Source organism: Rattus norvegicus, chromosome 6, assembly GCF_021556685.1.
Source record: "Rattus norvegicus strain SHRSP/BbbUtx chromosome 6, alternate assembly SHRSP_T2T, whole genome shotgun sequence".
Classification (NCBI taxonomy): domain Eukaryota; kingdom Metazoa; phylum Chordata; class Mammalia; order Rodentia; family Muridae; genus Rattus; species Rattus norvegicus.
The window spans coordinates 118,833,595-118,857,834 of record NC_141539.1 but is presented as its reverse complement, the minus strand read 5'-3'; the positions used below and the strand labels follow the sequence as shown (position 1 = coordinate 118,857,834).

General features: G+C 36.7%; 1 long non-coding RNA gene and 1 pseudogene across 1 annotated transcript in view; one reads left to right on the top strand and one right to left on the bottom strand.

Moving 5' to 3' along the window:
- The window catches only part of LOC102556510 (uncharacterized), a 33,618-nt gene that overhangs the window by 132 nt on the left and 9,246 nt on the right, over positions 1 to 24,240 (top strand). Inside the window, exons 2-3 of the long non-coding RNA XR_015622513.1 lie at positions 6,829 to 6,935; positions 11,239 to 11,280. This is a non-coding gene — a long non-coding RNA (uncharacterized LOC102556510). The remainder of the gene's footprint in view (positions 1 to 6,828; positions 6,936 to 11,238; positions 11,281 to 24,240) is intronic.
- On the bottom strand, positions 450 to 573 carry LOC120093471 (small nucleolar RNA SNORA17; annotated as a pseudogene).

Below are 24,240 nucleotides of genomic sequence, written 5' to 3'. Positions count from 1 at the left end.
CATTCTTCTGTTTCTCTTTTGATTTCATTTCTCCACCACTATTTTGGTCTTCATACCGGATCCCTGTGTCTCTGAGTGCCATGGTCATCACAGAAGTGCTATGTCCTGCTTGAACGTTTTGGTATAGAACAAAGGTCATCTTGGGCATGGTCTGGCTCCACCACCAAACTTGGTTGTCATCTCAGGGCAAACTTCTTGTCCCTGCCTCAGTCTTGCCCATTGCTGCTACTGTCCTAGTGGTCCCTGGCAAGGATCATCTGTCTCAGTCTCGCTTCCACCAATGGGTTGTAGTTCCATATTGGATTTGTCTAATCTCTAGTTTTCTCCCCATCCTAGGAGTCCATCTGGACCTGCACAGTACTATAATAGAGATTATCGCAGGTTAACTACTTATCAAGAGACCCCAGATCTAGCCTGGGGGATCATCTCAGGCTCATTTTTTTTCAGGGAATGTTAGGCTACTAATCATTCCGATGGTCATAGGTCCAAACATATTCATAGTCTCTCTCCTCTCTGCTACCTACGACTTACATGTAACCTGGCAACCACAATTACAATACTTTCAGAGGCACAATGAAAATACATATTTCTATTTTGTCTTATTAAAAAATCATGTTGTTTCATTCAGTATATTCTGATTAAGGTTACACCTCCCTCACCTCCTCTCAGATGCTCCCTATCTCCTCTTCCTTCTGAATTACTACCCTTTTTTCTCTTTAGAAAACAGGTAGGCACCTGAAGAAAAATAATAAAGTAAAATAAGATAAGAAGAAAACAACCCGAATAGGTACAAACAAATAGAAGAAAAAGAACCAAAGAAAAAGCATGAGAAGACATAGAGACTCAGAGACACACATGGTTGTACACAAAAGAATTTTATGAAAAACACAAAACTGAAGACCATAACATATATACAACCAACAGACCTGTGAAGATTAAAAGAATGCTCTGCCAAAACCTTATGAAAAAAAAGTACTTCCAAAGACCACATTGAGTTCATCGGTTGACCATTTACCTCTGGATATGGCAGCTACTCTTAAAAGTGGTTGTAGCTCCAATGAGTCTCATTTGTCAGTAGTTGTCAATTATAAGTAGTTTCTGACTTATGGATAAAGTTTACATCCAATTCTCTTCTCCGCACTGGCACCTCATCTGGCTCAGATGTCTGCTGCCCCTGTGCAAACTGCAATAGTCTTTGTGAGTTCATATGATGGCAGTTCTACTGTGCTTAAAGGGTTTTTGGTTTTCTCCATACCCTCTGGCTCTCAAAATTTATGAGCCCTTTGAGGAAGGATGGGATAGAGACATCCCTATAATGCCTGAGTCTTCCAAGTTTCTCACTATACACGTTATCTGAGTATGGTTCACAGTATTTATTTCCATCCACCGCAGAAAACATCTCTGATAAGTGCTCACTAAAGTTCTGATCATATTTGTCTCTCTGGGCTGGAGAGATGCTTAAACCATAAATGGATAAGCTGTTCAATAGAAGTTCCCTCTACCTAACAGTGTCCAGTTGAAAACTAGTGTGAATTCCCAAGACAAATGAGAACTCTAGAGCATTGTGCATGCTCCTGGTATCTCTCTGGGAACGCTGCAGGAGTAGCTATCCACTCTACCCAAATTGGGCTTGACCAACTAACCTCCATAGAGACAACAGCCATATAAGCTTCTGTTTCTCCCAACAAAGTATTGGCTTCTCAGAAATCATGCGATTTGCAAACATGTTGTAGCTGATATGGTTGGAAAGTCCCTGCCCCCACTTTAGCAATTTCTTTCATGTCCTTTTTCTTCTCTCCCACCTGACTTTAGCTAAAAAAGCAAGCCCTGATAGTCCAATAAAAAGGTGTCTTCTGGGAGAGTATCAGAAGTCATTCATACCTGCCATACTCAATATAGCCCAAGACCTTTGTCCTCAGCTACTATGCATCCTGAAATCACTGGAAGGCAATGACAGATTAGAGGCAATGGACCCGCAAGCCTGGGGTAATGACTGCAAATCTACCTCTTGTCAACTTGACCCAGCAACCTCTCAATCTTAAACCAAACACTTTTCTTGTCCCAAGAGTCCATTTAAATATCACAGTACAAATCAGATTCTAATTTTAATAATCTCATAGTTTTTAAAAATTTCAGCACACTAACAGCCCAGAGGGTCTTTAAAAATTCAGTTTCTTAACTGTGGGCTAGTTTAATATCAAAAACAAGATAAATACTTTATTTCAGAAAGAAAGAACCAGGGCACACTTATAATTCGATCAAAGTAAATAAAAAATTCAGAATTATAAATAGAATTCGGTAGTTCAATACCTAACATCTAGGACCTGTTCCACAACATTCTGAACTCTGAAGAAGCCCCACATCTCTAACTTTGACTCTTAGGCTCAGTTATGCTCTCCACAAAAGATGCTAATGTCCTTAGTGGTTGCTTCTTGGTCCTGGAATCTCCAGTATGTTTACATACCCTTTGTAACTGAGTCCACCATTACCCTTGTTATCTACTGGCCTCTTACAGCTCCAAGCCTCAGATTGTTTTAAAGATCCCTTCAACTCTGGGGTTTCTTCTGTAACCAAGACTGCTTCTTCTCCAATATCCTCTTCTGGCCTCTTAAAGTGCCAAGTTTCAGACACTCTCCATGACACCTCTAATCAGGCAATTTACATACTAACCAGTATCACATGGAAACATACAGGCTATCAAATGTGGCATCAAGTTTAGGATGCATTCATGACACCCTTTGAACCACATAGTTCTGTGCTGACTATGATCAAATATATTCTAGAAGATTTTAATTTCACAAAGCTGGTCTATTAATCACAGCTGTTTTTTGTTTGTTTGTTTGTTTGTTTGCTTTTGTGACTTTGGTTTTTTGTGATGTCTGAGGTAATTAGAATCACATGTTCTATAAAACATAGTTTTGATTTAATGGTGTTTATCCCTTATCAAACACAGATGGCCATTCAGCCCCGGTTGACCAAAATCACAGACTCAATTTAGTCTATTGCTATTGTTCTTGTTTCTTTAACAAGAGTTTATGATAGGGTCACCCTGCCAAAGACAACCGTTTGTTGACAGGACATGAACAAATAAAGTAGGTATGGCCAGGAAGCTTCTTTCTGGCTAGCTTTCAAAACATTTAAAGGTGATATAAAGACTGCTGGGGTAGAAAATATCAACAATATTATCCAGCCTTGACCCCTATGAACTGAAATAATGATCAATGTGACAAGTAATGCCCCTGCGTGCAATAGTGGCAAAAATAATACTGAGGTAATTCTCCATTTTCTCATTGGATTTATAGTCAACTCTATAGGAGAAAATGTATTCCTAATACTGCAAATATATCTAGGTACTCACGGTTCTGTGTCCTGAAATGTCGACCTACTATTATTTTGCTAAATGAGTATAGCATACAAATGCCCTTTAAAACGTATGTCTCTATCAGTAGACTAGTGCAGAACTCAGATCTAATCAGAGAAGATTTTGTTTGCTTTTGTAGTTGATTATCTCAAGTGAAAGGCAGTTAATTCAGATACTCAGAAACAATAAAAGAACAAAAAATAGTGAATGTGGAGTGTTCAACTACAAATGAAACAGTTATACTACACACTCTTCCTGCTCGATGATCTTTACAAAAGAGTGACAGAAAGGTTCTGAGGGTCATAAGCCAGTGAAGAACAAAGTAAAATTGTCCTTTTGGTCAAGACAGATGAATTCATGAACTCATGCCAGATATGGTAACTTCAAAAGACCTGTACGATATAAATCCAATAAATATTCTAGCTTGAAAAAGGGAGAACCTCAGGAGCCTTCATCCATATGTGAGTGAGTTGCTATTGAGAACTGATGCAATTTAAGAACTTGGAGAGGATAAGTTTCTCTTAAGTATCTGGTTTTTTGTAGGTCAGTCACACTTCTCTGAATGACTCTAATTCAGAGAAGTAACAAGTATGTGGGATGCATAAATTGTACTCAGTCAATTATTTTCATCTAAGACACAGAAATTGGAGCAAGGCAAAATTTGGGGTAGATCTGAGAGAATTTAGAAAAATGGATAGTGGGTAAAAGAACAAAATACATTAAATGAAATTCCTAAGTAATATTTTAAAAGTTTTTGGTTGTTGTTGTTGTTTTATTTGCCCATTTAACCAGTTGTAATGCATGGTGAACAGTCTTGGGGTTCAAGTAGGTCGTTGAAGGTAAAGCAACTGACACTTGTGAAATTACTCACAGAGCAGTTCACAACTAATACAAAGTCATGGCCAGCAGAAAAAAGAAATAAAGTATCTGTGTCATGTAGGTCCAAAGAAATTGCCTTTAGAAACACTGCAAAAATAACAGAAGTCTGCAAGTCATACCTTATGGTATGACTTTGAGATTGAGTGGCTACTGATTCATACAGAAGGCTGTGACTAACCTGCTGTACAAATAAGTAAACTGAGAAAAGAGTTGTATTCAGGACAAGTTGGGTTGCCAGGTTCCAGTTTCAAAATATATTATTCTCCTTCAAAGTTTTTCCTTTGGAGGTAAAGAAATGCTTCATGCTTCAAGCGCTATTAGCTTTGACATAATTAGGAAAGAATTTCAAATTACAACTAAAATAATATTAGTCTTTACACTAATATTAATTGTAAAAAGTGGTAAACTTCATTATGCATGTAGTAGAACTTGAATATACCCAATTTTCCTAAATTAAATATAATGCTAAAAGGGTTATGCTCTTTTAAACATTTTGAACGCCTGTGTACATTTTAGAGACATTCTACATTAGAATACTTGCTCTGTTGAAGACAGGGAAAAGACATTACCATATCAGTGGTAGCCAAATTTTATAGAACATACTTGAGTCAATCTTTAGCATCAATAAGTTCAAAAATTACTGAACACACTGTTTTATTCTATAATCTCTTTGTACAGAAAGGGACTACGTTCTTGTATCCTTTATTGGTTCATATTACATCTTTAAATGGCTATGTGTTTTACAAATAGAAGAGAAATTTATGTACAATGGCCATGATCATGAATCTTTTCTCCTATGTTTTTCTGAATGGCTCCATCACTAACTCCCAATAAAAGGTAACCACACAGAAAGACCACAGTCAAGAGGAAATATTCCATAGCAAGATATGAGGCCAGAAAGTGGTCAGGAGGCAGGCTCGCTCTGTTATAACAAATCAGTCACAGAGCTGGATACTCCAAGGAAACTAGCATCAATTCCTCAACCAAGCTGCCTTGGACTAGGCTCCATTTAACGTGTCCCTATATTTTCATCATCTGTCCTGGGACCTAACTTTCAACATGCAAAATCTTCAGGGAAAAACCACGTCCAAGCCATACACATAAAGTGTTTGCTGAACTTTAACATAAACAGTGATGAGTAATAGACAGTTATGTCATACAGCAGAATATAAAATTTCTTTTCCTGTCATTGCCACTTGTGTCAATATCTTATTTTTTTCTTCTGATGTAAATTTTCTTAGCTCTAGGAGGAGTGACTTTGCCTAGCCTCCTTAGCCATCCTCTCTAAAGCAGCATTCATTTTTGTTTAGCCATTCAAAATTCAAAGTATAGACTACACAGATTACTTATTTTCACTAGCTGAATCTATAACATCCAGAATTAATTCTTTGCTTTACAACACCATTGTTTATAGGATGGTCTTTACTACTTATTTTACAAATTAAATGTTTTCTTATATATTTATGCATGGACAAAATACATACTAATCACTCTCATTTTTAACTATTTCTAATTATAGCTGCTATCCTACCTATTACTCCATTACAAATATCTTGCTCATGTTTATATCTGATAGATTTGTTTTCTGATTAGTTGAGTGTAACCAGAGGCATGTGTCTGACTATGGCTGTAGGGTTATCTATTAAAGCTTCCTGCCCTTGGCAACCAGAGCACAACAAAAGAGAAAGACACCTTCTCTGGTAGACTCTATAAGTGGTTGCGACTCCTAACTTTAGTTGTCAACCTTATGTACCTGGAAAGTGGAAATCCAAATTGTAGTGTTGACTTCATCAGATGGGTCTGTGCGCATGTATGTGAAATATATTTTTGATTGCAAACAGATATAAAATATCCCAGTGTACTGTAGGCAGAAACATCCAATGGCATATGGGCTTGGATTATAAAAAAAAAAATGCAGTTGAATGTGAACCTTCGAGCAAACCTGAAAACAGAATTCCTCCATACCTTCATGTTCTCATTTTTAAGTTCCTGTTTGATTGTCTGCCGTGATTTCATTTAGTGATTGATTGTGACGTGAAAGTATAAGCCTGATGAAGTCTTTCCTTTCCAAGTTGATTTTAGACATGGTATTTTTTAAACCGCAACAGTAGTAATTAAAGAAGGACAGTAGTAAGTAGTTTAGTAGGAAGCAGTACAATTGCATGAACCCATATCCTATGCATGTCTTTCTGTATGTGTATGTAGCTGTTGTGAAAAGAAGTGTATGGTTATGATGACTGTATATTTATTGTCCAGAAGATGGAATTCCATAGCTTTTCCTATACCTTAGCATTTTCATACTTCTAATTTCTTCTCTCAAATAGTTCCCTCAACCTTGATGAAAGTGATATAAATATCTGGATTAGAATGGAGCCTTCAGCCTTCAATTATTCTCAGCATTTCAGGCAGCTGTAATGTCTTGCATTTACCGTTATTCAAGGGAAACACTGCTTTCTGCTTTTAAGACTTCACTAGCTTTTGTCTATTTATATAAACACAGATATTAGAGATCTGTTTAGAAGTTTAGAAGGCTATGTTAATTATTAGTTAACTAACGATAACAATGTTGTATTTCTCCTCTGTTGTAGGCCACCAGTATTACACTACCTTGCTCTTTAGAGTTCTCTGCTGGATGTCTCAAATCCAATCAGCGTGTGACTGGTTGCACTTACACACTCCTGCCACTATTGCAAAGGTATGCTCAGGAACAAACTCAACTTTTGGTGGTTCATAGGCAAGAACAGAGCCATCTTCTGAGCCAGAATAAAAACACATCTTACTAATAAGTACGTTATTGATGCGAGTATGTAGAAAATGTCTGTAATACATGCACTCAGTGGAAGAATAAACCAAACATTAAATAATTGTATAGTACATTTCATAGTTTTAAAAAGAGTTTAAAATAGTTTTATGGGTGAAAGGGATAATACTTAAGAAATGTTTATTTTAAAATATTCCATTTTCTAGAGTCTGCCTTGAAGTGTATCAGTTGTCCTCTTCTTGATACTAAGCTGTCTTGGATTCTAGAAAATTCTAAGTCATCCACAATTTATAATTCCCTTTTTATCCTTCATAGCCTCTTCAGGCATTGCAAATTAACTTCGAAGTAGACCTACTTCTGAATGTTGACATTCACATCTTAAACAACATATATGCCTTTTTTTCATTCATCAGTGAATACATTGCTCCATATTTTTTCAGTAATACCATGTGGTAACATTCTTAGATATCTCTGAGGCTTATTGCAGAGTATTAGTTTTTGTCTTATGAAACAGATATCATTTAAACATAATTAGGAATAAGGATGATCTGATCTCAAGGCTCTGCCATATTTATTCAGAGTTTCTAAATACTGAGGAAATGTTACAAAAAATAATGTGCAAAAAGTACTTCATCAAAAACTCTTGAGAACATAAAATAACTCCATTTATATAATCATTGTATATAATGTGGCCAATATGTGTGTGTGTGTGTGTGTGTGTGTGTGTGTGTGTAAAAGGAAATTGAAAAAGGTTGATATTCAAATTATGATCTGCCAGTTCTTCTCATCTACCAGGTCATTCAGAGTCAGTAAAGCTTTCTCATCTGGAATATCTCAGGGCTAGGGAAAATAAGTGTTCAATGCACTTTGCTCTAATTACCTTTATTGATTATCTCCTTCCTTGCTATCTCCCTGATTCTTGGTTATGAAGTTACACGTCCCTCTTAGACATCGTGCATTTTATTGTTTAATGTTTTTACTGACCATGTCTCCTCTGTTTGTTGTTAACATCCTCCTGTGAGCATTCAATTCTTCATTAATGGCATAAAATATTATTCTCCTGAACACCGAACTAGGTTCTTTCATCTTTGTTGATCTAAGCATTCAAAAAGGATCACGTAACTTACAACAGTTCAGAATCGAGTATCCTGTGGAGTCTTTGTAAAGTTTTAGCTTATTTAAGAAGGCATTTTGCTCTATTAAAAGCATAAATTAACTCAAATTGAAAGCTTCAAATTCTTATCTGAAAATCAATTTAGGTTAATATATAAAGACACAGGATGCCAATAAAATGCTGGAGACAGTTTCAATATATAACTAGACATGACGACCTGGTGACAACTTGAGGACAGAAGGATAAGTCATGAAATGAGTTATCAGCATGAGCTTAAGAAAGATTAAGGTGAATGCATAGAAAAATGTCAAAGGTTTGCTGCACAATAGATATATTATTCTGGACATAACCTCTATACTGACTAAACCATCATAATGGAGTTTAGGTTATAATAAGCATTGTAATGGAACATGAACTATATGCAGTTTTATTTGATATACTCTTTTTACTAATGTAAATATATGGGCGAAACATTTTGCTGAATATAAGTCATTTTCAAGTATTATGATTTCCCAAATTTGCACAAGCTATATGCTGTTATTGAATTTTGTAAATGTCCAACATTGGAGTGCTTGTCTCAGAGCATTTTTGTTGTATTTAAATATATCTTTGTTGTATGTTCTGGAAAACACCATCTAGCCAGGATATCTAAAATTAATTTCTCATGATCTTATCCTAATGATAAGAGATCATTTCACCTATTAATTACTTTCTTCTGACTTTGTACCTTTCCCTGAATGCTTTCTTGATTTTTAAGACAGGGTTTCTTTGTGTAGTCCTGGCTGTCATGAAACTCATTAGTAGACCAGGCTGACTTCCAATCACAGATACGCTTGACTCTACCAACAGAGTGCGTGAGTAAAGGCATGTGCTATCACTGCCAGGCTCCGTTAACACTTACTGATTGCTACATTAGCAACTATTTATTTTGAAGCATGCAGGTAAGACAAATAAACAAAATAAGTTAAAAAATGTGTATTGGATCCACTCTAAGCAACATGTCATTTAGAGGAAATAAGCAACGGTGATTTAGAGAAAAAGGGAGTTTAACAAATCCAAAAATGTATATAAAGAGTATGTGGAAGTGACCCAAGCCTGTTTTGTATGAAATCATAACTAGACTGGTAGAAGGCTGGGTCAAGAGATGTTGAGAGTTTCCATTTCGCTCATGTTTGTTCATTTGAATTATTATGCATAAGAATCAGAATCATTGGGTATTTGCCATTAATGATTTGTTTTTGAAGTGAACATCATCATTTAGATCACTTAGCACATACTTAGCACTTATGTAGTTCCAAATTGTACCAGAGCTTATGTAAAACTCTTATTTATCTTTAAAACATTATGAAATTTATAACACTGGAATATATCTCATTTTGACATTAGCCACAAATGCAACTTTTACACTTTTGTACCTCGTAAATGACTTTGCATAATCCGATTTTTGACATTTTATTTTAAGATGTCTATTTGCAATTTTTCACACTGCACCTTTGTAAACATCATTACAGTATTTTTCAAGTTTTATATAGAAAGGGAAGTAAATATTAAAAGATATGGTCTGACATTGTGATATGCAGAATGTTTTTCTTTTCTTTTTTTTTTTTTCTTTTCTTTTTTTCGGAGCTGGGGACAGAACCCAGGGCCTTGCGCTTGCTAGGCAAGCGCTCTACTACTGAGCTAAATCCCCAACTCCAGAATGTTTTTCTAATCTTCTTTATTTGGTTTTCATAGTCTTAGCTTTAAGAGTTAAAAAGGTACTCTATTCTTTGTTTAGCTTCTTTGGGTCTGTGGAGTGTAGTAAAATTATCCTGTATTTTATGGCTAATATCAGTTTATAAGTGAGTACATATCACCCATGTTCCCAAAAGGGACAGGGACTACATGGGAAGACCAACAGAGGGAACTAACCAGGATCCTTGGGTTAGGTACTCAGACTCTGAACTACCAACCAAGATCATTCACTGACTGGAACTTGGTCTCCCCATATACACGTAACAGACATGTAGCTTGGTTTTCATGTGGGCCCCAAAGAACTGGAGCAGGGACTATAAAATTGTGTTCTTGTGTGTGTGTGATATGTTCTTCTAAATGGGCTGCTTTGTCTGGCCTTAGTAGGAGAGAATGCACCTAGCCTCATAGACACTTGATGTGCCAGAATGAGAGGATACCTGGGGTGGTGATGGGGTTGGGGATGGGAATAGCTCGAAGAAAAAGGGAGGAGGGATTGGGGAAGGATTGTGAAGTATGACCAAGAGGGAGATAGTGAGCCAGATGTTAAATGAATGCAATAATAGTAATAATAATAATAATAATAATAATAAGAAGAAGAAGAAGAAGAAGAAGAAGAGGAAGAAGAAGAAGAAGAAGAGGAAATATGCACTGATGAAACTAAAATTTAAATGTTTAAACTATTGACTACTTTTTCTAATGTTCCTCTTTAATTTTAACATTAATCTTAATTTCATGTCTAATGAATTAGATGAATATTTATTGAAACTTCTGAGGAGTCAGACACAAAACTCTATGGATTACATGCTCCAAAATATATGATATTCAATCATGAAGATATTGAAATAACTGGACATAAACTCAAATACTGATTACTACTTTTAGTGAAGAATTTCTTCTAGACATATTCCCAGTCTGATTTCAGGTATATATACGAAAGGAAAAATAAATTACTTGTTATATACAATAATAGTGTTTTAAATAAAACAGTATTGAACACTACCTTACATATATTTCAAAGATCATGTTTGAATAATTTAAAGAATATATTTTTAAAAAATCTCTGAAAATGTGACATTTGGAAAAATTTCATTTCTTTATATTTAAATTAATTAGTTATTGAGAAAGTTAATAACTTTACAAATGTTTATATAGATTCTGTTTTCTTTTATACTTTAAGGCATCTACTGATATTAAGACATAATTAAACTATTATGCTATATTTAGGAATGTATTAATTTATAAATGAATGAACTAAACTGTTGGTAACAAAACTTACAAATGTTCACTGACCTTTGAGTTGAAATCAAAGGCTGAACATGCGTGTTCTGTCAGCAGACTCAACTTGAAGCATGTTTTCTGTACAAACGAGTCTCTTTCCATCTGTCTCAGGTAGACATTGCAATCACTACAGATGAGAAGATGGGACCACAGGTAAGCTTTTGTGTGAGCAATGCATTCTTTGCTAAAGAAGTCATTTGTCTTTGAAATGAAAAGATACAACATAGTCACGGTAGCAATCCACAGTGCTAGGGTCCAGATCACAGAGCTAGAATTTAGAAGTACCAAGTTGTTAATAATAGCTGTTTGCTGAAATTGTTTATTGTAGGTTGATGCCAATATGCGGGTGAGGACTGGCACCAGTTAGATCAAGCCCATGATTGGACAGTAAAAAAAATAAGGCAGGGACAAAAATTTTGTAAGGCTGGAGAGGAGGAGGAGTATGGAGGAGAATCAAGATGACCCAGATCCCATGTGGTCTTGAATTGTCAAGGTAGTTGGGATGGATTCCTGTAGGGAAATTTATCTTATCTATGTGGATGGTTCATATCCTTATCAATCAGTTCTTAAGTTTATTGTTGTGGGTGTATTATGGAGTGAGAATTTAACATATAAATCTGATTGTTGGGTTACAGTTTGTTGAGACTTGTTTTTACTGGGTGGCTGGGACCAGAGTGCTCCTGCCTGGTCAGGACTGGCCAGGGCAACTAGCAATGGGAGCCAAGAGACAGTTGAGCCTAGAAGATAGCTAGGGTAAAGGGCTGTGCTGCCACCCTGGAACCAGCAACCACTCAGATAAATTAATGTTAGTTCTAGATGTCTCTACTGTGTCAGAACTAACACCAGGGAGTGACCGCTGGGTCCAAGAGTACCAGGGGGCCAGCTTGGAATGGTGACTGCGGGAACTGGTCCGTGCGTTTTTATTTTTACCTCAACAGTTTAGTTTTGCTTTAATGAAGTCCTCTAGCCTTCTACAAAACTTGGTGTCTGGTAATATCAATATTTCATAGTATAGTTACTCAGTTAGACTTCATGCCTTCAGCTACATACGTAGCAGAGGATTACCTTATCTGACATCAATGGGAGAAGAGGGCCCTGGTCCTGTGGAGGCTTGTTGCCCCAGTGTAGGGGAATGCTACGGGGGTGAGGCAGGAGTAGGAGGGAGCACCCTCTTAGAGGCAAAGGGGAGGGAGAATGGGATGGGAAGTTTGTAGAGGGAAATTGGGAAAGGGGACAAACTTTGAAGTATAAATAAATACAATAACCATTTAATAATAAAAAATAAGTTAACATGAAGTTAGACCGCAGGGAGACAAATAACCCTATTAAAATGGGGTTAAGTAAGAGCTAAACAAAGAATTCACAGCTGAGGAATGCCGAATGGCTGAGAAGCACCTAAAGAAATGTTCAACATCTTTAGTCATAAGGGAAATGCAAATCAAAACAACCCTGAGATTCCACCTCACACCAGTCAGAAAGGCTAAGATCAAAAACTCAGGGGACAGCAGATGCTGGCGAGGATGTGGAGAAAGAGGAACACTCCTCCATTGTTGGTGGGATTGTAGACTGGTAAAACCATTCTGGAAATCAGTCTGGAGGTTCCTCAGAAAATTGGACATTGCACTACCTGAGGACCCAGCTATATCTCTCTTGGGCATATACCCAAAAGATGCTCCAACATATAACAAAGACACATGCTCCACTATGTTCATATCAGCCTTATTTATAAGAGTCAGAAGCTGGAAAGAACCCAGATGCCCTTCAACAGAGGAATGGATACAGAAAATGTGGTACATCTACACAGTGGAATATTACTCAGCTATCAAAAACAATGACTTTATGAAATTCATAGGCAAATGGATGGAACTAGAAAATATCATTCTGAGTGAGGTAACCCAATCACAGAAAAACACACATGCTATGCACTCATTGATAAGTGGATATTAACCCAAATGCTTAATTTACTCAAGATGCACAGAACACATGAAACTCAAGAAGGATGACGAAAATGCGGATGCTTCTTCACTCTTTCTTTAGAAGGGGAACAAGACTACCCTTAGGAGGGGATAGGAAGGCAAAGTTTAGAACAGAGACTGAAAGAATGCCCATTCAGAGCCTGCCCCACATGTGGCCAATACATATACAGCCACCAGACTAGATAAGATGGATTAAGCAAAGAAGTGCAGTCTGACAGGAACCGGATGTAGATCTCTCCTGAGAGACACAGCCAGAGTAAGGCAAATACATAGGCGAATGCCAGCAGCAAACTACTGTACTTAAAGGGACCCATGTTGAAGGAATCAGAGAAGGAACTGAAAGAGCTGAAGGGGCTCGAGACCCCATATGTACAACAATGCCAAGCAACCAGAGCTTCCAGGGACTAAGCCACTACCTAAAGACTATACACGGACTGACCCTGGGCTCCAATTGCTTAGGTAGCAATGAACAGACTAGTAGGGGCACCAGTGGAAGGGGAAGCCCTTGGTCCTGCCAAGGCTGGTGAACGGGATTCTTGGGGAGAGAGAGGTAGTGGAGGGAGGGTGGGGAGGGGAACACCCACATAGAATGGGAGGGGAAGGGGTTAGGGAAATGTTGACCTGGAAACCGGGAAAGGGAATACCATTTGAAATGTAAATAAGAAATACCTGATTTAATAAAGATGGAAAAAATAAAAAATAAATAGAGTAAAAAATAAGTTAAAATACTGTCAATACAACAATGGATGAATAATTTAAAATTACATCACACAGAAGAGATTGTCTTGATCCCTAAAATGTAAACACTGATTACAATGGTGTTTTGTCTTTGGCTGGTGAAGAACAGTCATTTCTTGGCATAAATATTTCATGTGTCTTGTAACTTCATTTCCGTTCCATTTTAATTATCTGACAATTTTAGTGTTCAAACTGAGACATTACTGTATGCATGGCTGATTTTACAATAAACTCTTTAGTATATATCTTTGGCAGAAAAATTGTTAAAGTTTGTATGATGTATACGATTGTGCAGTGTGACATTTCCAATAGTTCACAGGGATCAAATATTGGTCAAAATTTTTGCATAAGCTTCACATATTTTCAAGTGATATTTTGTTTACTCAAATCCCAGAACCAGAAATTAACTTTGATTTTTATTTAATAATCTTTTCAAGTTAAAACAAAAGAGAGGAAGAAAAGAAAATTAGTTTTACAAACTGATTACTTTTTTTTAAAAGAAAAAATTCTGTGAGTGTTTAGAAATAATTTTTTTGTCATCTGGCCTTGAAAAGGCTATCTCCTCCCATTCCTAATCAAGAGAGATACCATTTTTAATGGGAGCACTCTTTCCTTAACAGGGTCTCCACATAAAAATAAGCATTGAAAAAAAAACAGAAAACAATTCCTTCTAGGTGAGAAACATGTTCCTTCAAGCAGATTGTACTTCATTGTAAAATGCAAAGACTCACCAGGGTTTTGTCTGTCTGTTTTTGTTTTGAAAAACTTAAGGTCCACAGATAAAGGAAGTTCATTTATTTCAAGCACTTATTTTCCAGATTTAGAATCTTATTCAGTCTTGAGTAAAGGTTACTTCATGAAGCATTCCTTGGTTACAATATTTAGAGTGGAGTTTTCTCTCACCGCATTGTGGCCGAAATGTATTTTTAAAACATTAAATTCTAATTAGTTTTTAATATTATTTTCATGCAACATTCTCAAATTCATTTCAAGCTAACATGTTGCTGTGGTTCCTGCTGAATTATATAACAAAGTAGCCAAAATATCACTTAAGAAAACTTATAAAATTAAAGATGCAGAGAAAACAGTATACTAAAAGGATGCAGATCCAAAGTAGATAAATGTGTGACATGCGTGCTCTCAAAATAATGAATCAAATGATACATGGGTTTATAGTTAATTACATCTGTATATATTTCTTCCATTAGTTTGAGATGTTATTGAGGATGGGAGTTGTAAGTCCTGAACCACATGCATCTTCTTGCCTGCTCCTGAGAGTTTGCAATGAGTGTTTGCTGGCGTGTGTGCAATTGAATAGAAAGCACAAATAGCAATGATTCTTTAGTCCTAAGACACTTAAACTAAATATTGTAAGCCTCCATAATTAGGTATTGTGAAATTAAATTAGAATAAAGACATTTAATGGCACTGCCCATAATTCAAAGCTTTGCAGTGGGAAATATAAAAGCAAGCATGTAACATCTAAATGAATATTATCCATCAGATCTGACATTTATTAAGCAATACCAGCATGCTGGGCACTGCCGTAAACACAAACTCTTTATAGTGAGCTTAGATTTATCTCTGCTGGCTTTTTTCCCCCCTGAACTAGATGGATGTAATTTCATGGCAGATGGTAAACGAACACAGGACGGTGATGTTACTTTTCAGTCTTTAAAGGCTGTAGTTTAAATCAGCTCGTTTGTTTTTTTTTCTGAAAATCCATCACCTTACGCTAAGACAACAGTCCAATGACATTCTACTCCCTATGAGGAGCGTGCAATAGATTGACTTAGTTAAGAATAACACATGTGTGCTATACTGTTTGTGTGCGTTATGATCAAGCCATGTAATTTTTGCATGATATAAAACAGTAGTTGGATTTTTTTTTAATTAGAAATTGTTTCGATTGAAGTTCACTTTCAGAGATGTTGCTAGATTTGAGTGAAAGCGACTGATAGCTAGGTATTCTACACTAGAGAAAATTTTGGTAAAATTGTCTCTGGGCTCATGACATTACTAAAGGATTATTACAAAAGACAAACAACAATGTAAGTAATTTGACATTTTGATGAGATTTATTTGTTTAAAGATAGTTCATCGAAATAAATCTTATTAATTTTATGCTATGGATACTGCTTATAGGTCCACATTTAATACTAAACATTTACTTTAATGAATTTTACTGTCTTGCTAAAACTGTTAAAGTTTATAAATGTTGTTTTAACTTCATGGGAGAGCACAGCCCTCATTACCACAAGTTATGAAGTTGAGTTTCCTATTCCGGGGGAAACCTCAGGGTCAGCACATCCAGAGCGCAATGGAAAAACCTCCTCTGGTGAATACTGCCTTTGCCGTCATGCTATCTGCCCTGTCACGTAACTATTAAGTTTCTAACTTTTAGCATATCTTCTACAATGGGAATTTTCAACTTTATTTAATTCAGAATTTTAGGCCTCCACAGTGATTTTTATGTAAAATTTACTTTTTGTAAGAAAATTGATAGGAGGCTAGTTTCAATTACCTGAAAAAGGAAAATTGTGTGAGGATTCTTGACATGTTTTGTCTTATGAGGAACAAGCTCATGAGCTCCTTATAGGAAATGACCTGAGGTGGACAGGGAGAGTTGAGAAGAATCCTATGCAGCTCTCACTTATTCCCAGCTTCATTTGTTAAAGTATCTATATTCAAGAGGGAAATCCTAAGTTTAATTACCCTGAAGCCTTATTGTATTTCTTTTTATACATCCATATGGCATATTATGACTGCCAGAAAATTCTAAAAGTCTTTATTTTAATTACTCTAAGATTCAAAGCCAGATACTAGAGAAAGTGTCAAGGACAGACAGTAACATATTCTACCTACAGGGGAAGAGTCCGGTCTTGACTTCTCATATATAATTTCCTAGCAGGTCCAAAATTCACATTCTGTGAACAAATGCTTACATTTTTTCTTTATCTTCCTTTTAAAAAGGCGTGAGGCCAGTAAGGTCAGATTCTTAATCCTGAATAAATAAACCACAAGACTATAATCCATATATTCTAGCATATGAATGTCAGTAGAAGGATAATTTCTCCCCTCTCCCCCAATATAATAAGACTGGGCAGAAAAACAAATATGTGTGGTTAGAAATAAGGTGGTGTGCCTGTAATGCTTGCAAGAGATGTTCAATTGTGTTAAAACCAGCCTGGGTGGTGTGTTTACGGGGGGCCAAAGTAGAGAGGCTTCAGGAATATCTTTAACTTGACAAATTAAATAACAGTGATCAAAAATGGGAAAAGCAACTCTTGTACAAGGACTGGTATTTCTGCATGTTGTAATATACTGGCTAGTTTCTAGTGATGTAGTGTGATTTTATTTATAAATATTGAAAAAAATATATCTGACCCATTGATTACACTAAGCCCATGTCACTTACTTGTCAGCTGTTAAACTAATTTACTCTTTTATGCTCTAATGATCAGGGGAAGGCTGCCAATTTCTTCTTTCAAATATGACTTTGGGCTAAGTATTTTTCTTGTTTACATTAAATTGGACATATATGTTGTAAAAACATATATTATATGTATTACACAAGACATCACTAAGCCTGAAATCAATGCCTTTTCTATAATGGAAACCAGATGGTAATAATTCATAGGGTTAAGGGGAAGCTCAAATTTTGTGTGGCATGAAAAATAAACTTGCTGAACAACTTCATAAAGTTGGGTGAGTCAATATATTTGAACTCATATTTCTCACCTCATTCCACATACAATATGCTGTCCAGGAAATCAATCCACGTATTATTTACCTGAATCACAACTATATATATATATAAAGCCTGACTTTAAAATTCAATATTAGTGTTACTTGTATGTCCATTCTTTGTTTTAATATCTGTCAGGTTAGTTTTTAGGTAGATTTTATTTTTCAGTAAAATATGTAGAATTGCATAAAATAAAAATAACAAATCTTCCTGATAGATTCTCCATGTAGTTTTTTTTTCTTTTAGGTAGGAAAAGGATCAATAGTTTTAAGCATTATCAATATATTTCCATTTACACTTATGAAATGGCATAAACTTTTAGTAATTAGGTAATTCACTAGTTAAGGGCTTTTAGTCCTTACATTCTCTGGGATAACTGGGGATTATTAAGTATTTTAGAACAAAATATTTGAGAAATTGAGTGTTTATATTTCTGTTCATTTTCTCCAGTGTCTGGGCTCATGAGTTTCCACATTTGGAGCTCCAGGACAATGAGACTGTAATATCTTGTAGGTTGCTACTTTCTGTAAAGGCTACATCCTTATTTTTATGGATTGCTACAGGTCTTCAAAGAAGATCCTAAAGAGAGAATCAGATTAAATTTCTGTAGCTTTCATCCAACGTGTCACGAAATAGCTTTCAAAACACACACACACACACACACACACACACACACACACTCACACACACACACACTCACACACACACACACTCACACACACAAGAGAGAGAGAGACAGAGACAGAGACAGAGAGACAGAGAGACAGAGACAAAGAGAGAGAATATGAGAATATTTGGAGTAAAATTATTCCCAGAGTTCAACTCTACACAAAAGTATATTTACAGAATAAAAGCCAGTGTTCACTTATAGATACAGAAGTTATTCTGTTTCCATGAAGCCACCAAAGGAAGTAATAAGGAAGCTGTGATCTCATTACCACAGATTAGGAGGCATTAAGATCTTTCAGCAGAGATGGAGGAAGAAGAGGACAGATCAGAAGTGACTTCAGATGAAGCAGAATAGTAAAATTACATGTGGTTAGGTTAATATAAACATCAACAGAAGGTACTAATGAGTTCAGCTCTTAGATGAAGATTTATTGGTTTGGATTGGAATTTATTATAAGATGGATCTTAGATTGTTTTTTCTTTTTTTTAATTAATTAATGAACATCCTAGACACTGATCTTCCTTCTAGATTTCCTCCCCCCATCTCTGTCCCTTTTTCCTCTTAGAGGTTAGGCCTTCCCCTGGGTATCTCCTCACCCTAGCACATCATGTCTCTTCCAAATTAGGCTCACCCTCTACCAATGCACAAGGCACCCATGTAGACTGATCTGCACATCTGCTACATATGTGCCAGGGATCTCCGTCTAGGCCGTGTATGCTCTTTGGTTGCCCATGTATGTGTCTGAGAGCTTCCAGAGGTCCTGTTGGTCTTCCTGTGGGGTTCTCAACCCCTTTAGGACTGTTAGTCCTTCCCCCAATTCTCCCAAAAGTGTCCTGGACCTCATCTAATGGTTGTATATGTGTATGCATCTGTTTCAGTCAGCTGCTGGGTCGAGCCTCTGGAGGCTAGTTATGCTAGGCTCCTGTAGGCAACAGCTTTTGGGATATTCCCTGCTCTCGTTCTTTGGGACCCAGATGAAGATTTCTTTGAATTAAGAAGTCAGGAAGAAATATGAAACTGAGTATTATGAAATGTAGGACTTGGAGTTTTCATCATGTTCCTTATTTGGGGTGTGTGTGTGTGTGTGTGTGTGTGTGTGTGTGTGCGCGCGCGCGCGCGCGCACGCTGAAGTTACCAAAGCCTTCATGAGTGAAAGCTGATGTTAAGCAAGACTTCAGATACTGAGGTACAAATCTAGCGTGATATTTTGTCCAATTATCTAGTGTTAATTTCTTGATTAAATATATTCAATGCTTCACTCCTTCTTTAAAAGGGGAACAAGAATACCCTTGGCAGGGAATAGAGAGGCAAAGATTAAAACAGCAAACCACTGAATCGAGAATAGGACCCCCGTTGAAGGAATCAGAGAAAGAACTGGAAGAGCTTGAAGGGGCTCGAGACCCCATATGTACAACAATGCCAAGCAACCAGAGCTTCCAGGGACTAAGCCACTACCTAAAGACTATACATGGACTGACCCTGGACTCTGACCTCATAGGTAGCAATGAATATCCTAGTAAGAGCACCAGTGGAAGGGGAAGCCCTGGGTCCTGCTAAGACTGAACCCCCAGTGAACTAGATTGTTGGGGGGAGGGCGGCAAGGGGGGGAGGATGGGGAGGGGAACACCCATAAAGAAGGGGAGGGGGGAGGGGGATGTTTGCCCGGAAACCGGGAAAGGGAATAACACTCGAAATGTATATAAGAAATACTCAAGTTAATAATAAAAAAAATACATTCAAAAGAGGAACGGTGACTTCATGTGAAGGATTGATGCAGCTTCATAGTTTTATTTGGAAAATCATGTCTTTAGTATCTTGCATCTAATCTCTTGGGAGTCCATTAACATGGTATCATTAGAAAGCCCAGGCCAACCTGAAAATAATTAGACATCTTCAATTTAGCTTTTAACTGTAAATCATCCTGTAAAGTTTTAAGTTTATCAAATTTATCATTTACTATTACTTGGCTTCCTACTTAACATAATCACCCTGCAATCATCATTTTACTTATATTTAAGATACCATGTAATTGACCTTTCATATAAAAGATGGGCAAACCATTATTATATGGTACCCTGGATTTTTATCTTAGGATAAGAACCTCTCACGCACTAATCACACTTTTTCCCCTCTTCACTTTTTAAGACAGTGTCTCAGCATGTAAGTCAAGCTGGTCTGTATCTTATATAGCTCTGTCTGGCCTGACACCCACAGCAGCCCATCTTTCATGATCTTCCCCATACATGCATTAAAAACGTCAATCACCAGACCCTGTTCCACCCACATCCTTAACAAAGAACATCGAGATCCAAAATTTTTTTCAAACTGTCCTTACTACTATTCATTCCCCTTACCTAAATAAGGAAATCCCAAATTCCCATTGCCACACCAGTACATGGTTATACAAGTATTGACTAACAAGTGAGATCAGATAGCAACAGTCATGATCACAAAAACCCTCCGAGCATCACATTGTCCCAGTGGGATGGTGTGGACTCTAGGCTCCTTCTTACCTCTTGATCAAAATAAACCATTTTGCCGTTCTATCTTCCTTCCAGACAGAAGGCTTTTATGCTATTCCCCAATTGCTTTCTACTTTGTCATATTTGTGAAGAACTCCCTGTCTGCGATAGATACTTCTGGGAGTTTTCTTTCCCCTAATCTCCAAAGATCTTATATCTAGCAAAGATTTTCTGAGGGCCCTGTAGATTTCCCACTGTTAAGTCTGACAGTAGCTCACATTTTAAGCCTTTACTTGGGGACAAGAAATGTTCTTGTCCACAGAGTCTAGAAAACTCCCAGAAATCACCACTAAAGGTAACTACCCTGTTACCAAGTGTGTTAAAGCTGCAGAAAAACAAAAACCTTTTGGTTAATATGTATCTTCCTTTAGTCTGCAAAGTGTTTCTATTGCTTTCCTACAATTGTCTCCCTTTCTCCACATTAATATGTAAGTACTTTGTTTTGGTTACTTTCTAGTCTGAAAGCTTACATATGATTTTCAAATTCTGTAGGTTTTTCTTCCAATAAAGTCTATTGTTTCTGTACAATTTTCAAATGAAGACATAAACCTCAAGAAAGTCAAATTGTCTCTACTCATTCCTACATAATCAATGTAACTGTTTTGCCATACATATCCTTACAGTAAATCTCATCAAAATAAGCAATATAAGTCTGTCACATAGGTCACTAGAACCAGTAGTATGCTAAGGAGACTAGACTTACAAAATGTGATATTATCATTACTTCTCCATGGGCATATGCAAGTATTATGCATAGCCATATCTTTCTGCCAGAGCATTCATAGATGTACATGCACACACACATTTATTGATGCCAATAATTGATGTCATTTGACTCTGTAGATACAATGTGAGACCCTTCGCCAAATTCCTGTATTTATAAAAATGATAATTACTATTTTCAGGAAGAAGTACATCAGAATAGCTGTCACCACAGGACTTGTAAAAGTTCGGCACCAAAGCTTGCCCTCAGAATATCCACAGAATCACAACTGAAGACATATTCAGGACAGCTTTTGGTTTCTGGTGATTGAGCATTAAGGAAATCACCCAGTTGTGAACTCATACTAATGCCTTTACATGAATTTTTAGTATCACTGTCAGACATTTGGCTAATGACAGATTATAAATCACTGTGCTAACTCAATGGTGAGGCCAGGTCTATATTAAGTTAATGAGTCACATGACACATTGTGGATGATGAGTGAGACTCATCATGGGAAATTATGACTGCACAAATGATGGGTAGATGTGCCCATATCTCCGTGCACATATCTGGATTCAAAACCTGGTTTGCAAGCATAAATGAGCTCGTGGCTGATTAGATAATCTTGAAAATCACATGTGTTTCCTGTAAATGGGAAATGCACCATAAAGAAAACAACTTTCAGTCACCAACATAGAAGGAATTTATATAGGGTGAAACAAGTTCTGTGTTATAAACATGTCACCAGTTTGAAATTCATTAGATATTAGATATGCACTTAGCATTAAGTCACGCAAAAGAATCTGAATTAAATTGAATGACTTATTTAATGGCAAGGAGAAAAACTGGTTAAGGAAAAATTATTCATTACTTAATTTAATTCAAATTCTCAGTGGCATTTTATAATATAAAGTTATGTTACATTGTATTAGAAATTGTTTCAATTTTATTTTAATAACACTTTAAAATCATGAAAGTGCTCATTAACTTCATAATTATCAGAGAGGTAGATTAAATCACAGTGGATGTTTTAAAATAGCCTACAATTCAAGATGTTTCTAGTTTTGCCCTGAACATTGCTGAGGATATTACACAAACCAGTTATGACAGCGTACTATGATGACATTTCTTAAGATCATTTTTAGCAACCTTAGAAGCAAATGGTATCACACCAACTTGTAGATACTGGTTCTGAAGAGCCTTATCTTGCCAGAATTCTCATCACTAATATGTGAGAACACTAACATCAATGCTTTTTTTAACTCCCAAACCAGTGTGTTTTTTGTTTCCGTATTAATATTTTGCCAACTAGCCTTCCTTTTAAGTAATTTTCCGTATATACAAATTATTAGACAGAATATATAGAAATTTAAAGGTGATCTAGGTATACGTATTCCATTGTTTCTTACTTTAAATTATGTACTATGAAGCCATATCATCTGTGTTCATCATTTTGTATAATCCTGAGATCATTGTTCTCTTCTCACCTACCTAAGAATTTCAGGTCCACTTGACATGGAAAATACTTCGAACAAAGTCGGACATAGTATAATCATTTATAAGTAGGTGCTTTTTATTCTTGTTGGCTGGTAATTCCTGCTACTATCCACTCCAGTTACCTTCAAGAAAATTCTGTTACAAGAATGATTGATGACAAAATTTTTTTAAGTATAACTTTAATTTATTTTATTTTTATTGGATATGTTTTATTTACATTTAAATGTTAATCCCTTTCCCGGTTTCCCATCCATATACATCTTGCCCCATCCCTCCTCACCGAAGGGGTTCGAGACCCCTTATGAACAACAATGTCCAGCAACCAAAGCTTCCAGGGACCAAGCCACTACCCAAAGACTATACATGGACTGACCCTGGACTCTGACCTCATAGGTAGCAATGAATATCCTAGTAAGAGCACCAGTGGAAGGGGAAGCCCTGGGTCCTGCTAAGACTGAACCCCCAGTGAACTAGATTGTTGGGGGGAGGGCGGCAATGGGGGGAGGATGGGAAGGGGAAAACCCATAAAGAAGGGGAGTGAGAAGGGTTAGGAGGATGTTGGCCCAGAAAATGGGAAAGGGAATAACACTCGAAATGTAAATAAGAAATACTTAAGTTAATAAAAAAAATTAATAAAAAAAGACAAAATATTTTTAACATAGTGTATAATTTACTTTTCTCATTGCTGGAACAAAATGCATTATTTTAGTTCACGGTTTTTGTTTGTTTGTTGGCTGGTTGGTTGGTTTTGTTTTTTTCGTTTTTTTTTTCTTTGTTGGTTATTTTATTTATGTACACTGCAAATCATATTCCTCAACCTGGTTCCCCTCAGCAAACCCTCAATCCCTTTCCCCCATCCCCTTTGCCTCTATGAGAGTCCTCTCCCCACTCTGCCCCCGGTTCCTTCCTTGCCATTATAGCATCCCCTTATGCTGGGATATCAAGCCTCCACAGGACCAAGGGCCTCCCTCCCATTGATGCCAGATAAGGAAATCCTCTGTTATATATGTACCTGGAACCATGAGTTGCTCCATGTGTACCCTTTGGTTGGTGGTTTAGTCTCTGGGAGCTCTGGGTGGTCCAGTTAGTTGTTACTGTTTTTCTTCCTATGGAGTTTTAATCCCCTTCCACTCCTTCAGTCCTTCTCCTGTCTCTTCCGTTGGGGTCTGTGGGCTCAGGTACTTGCAGAATCTCTCAGGGGACAGCTATACCAGGCTCCTGTCAGCAAGCAATTCTTGGCATCAACAATAGTACCT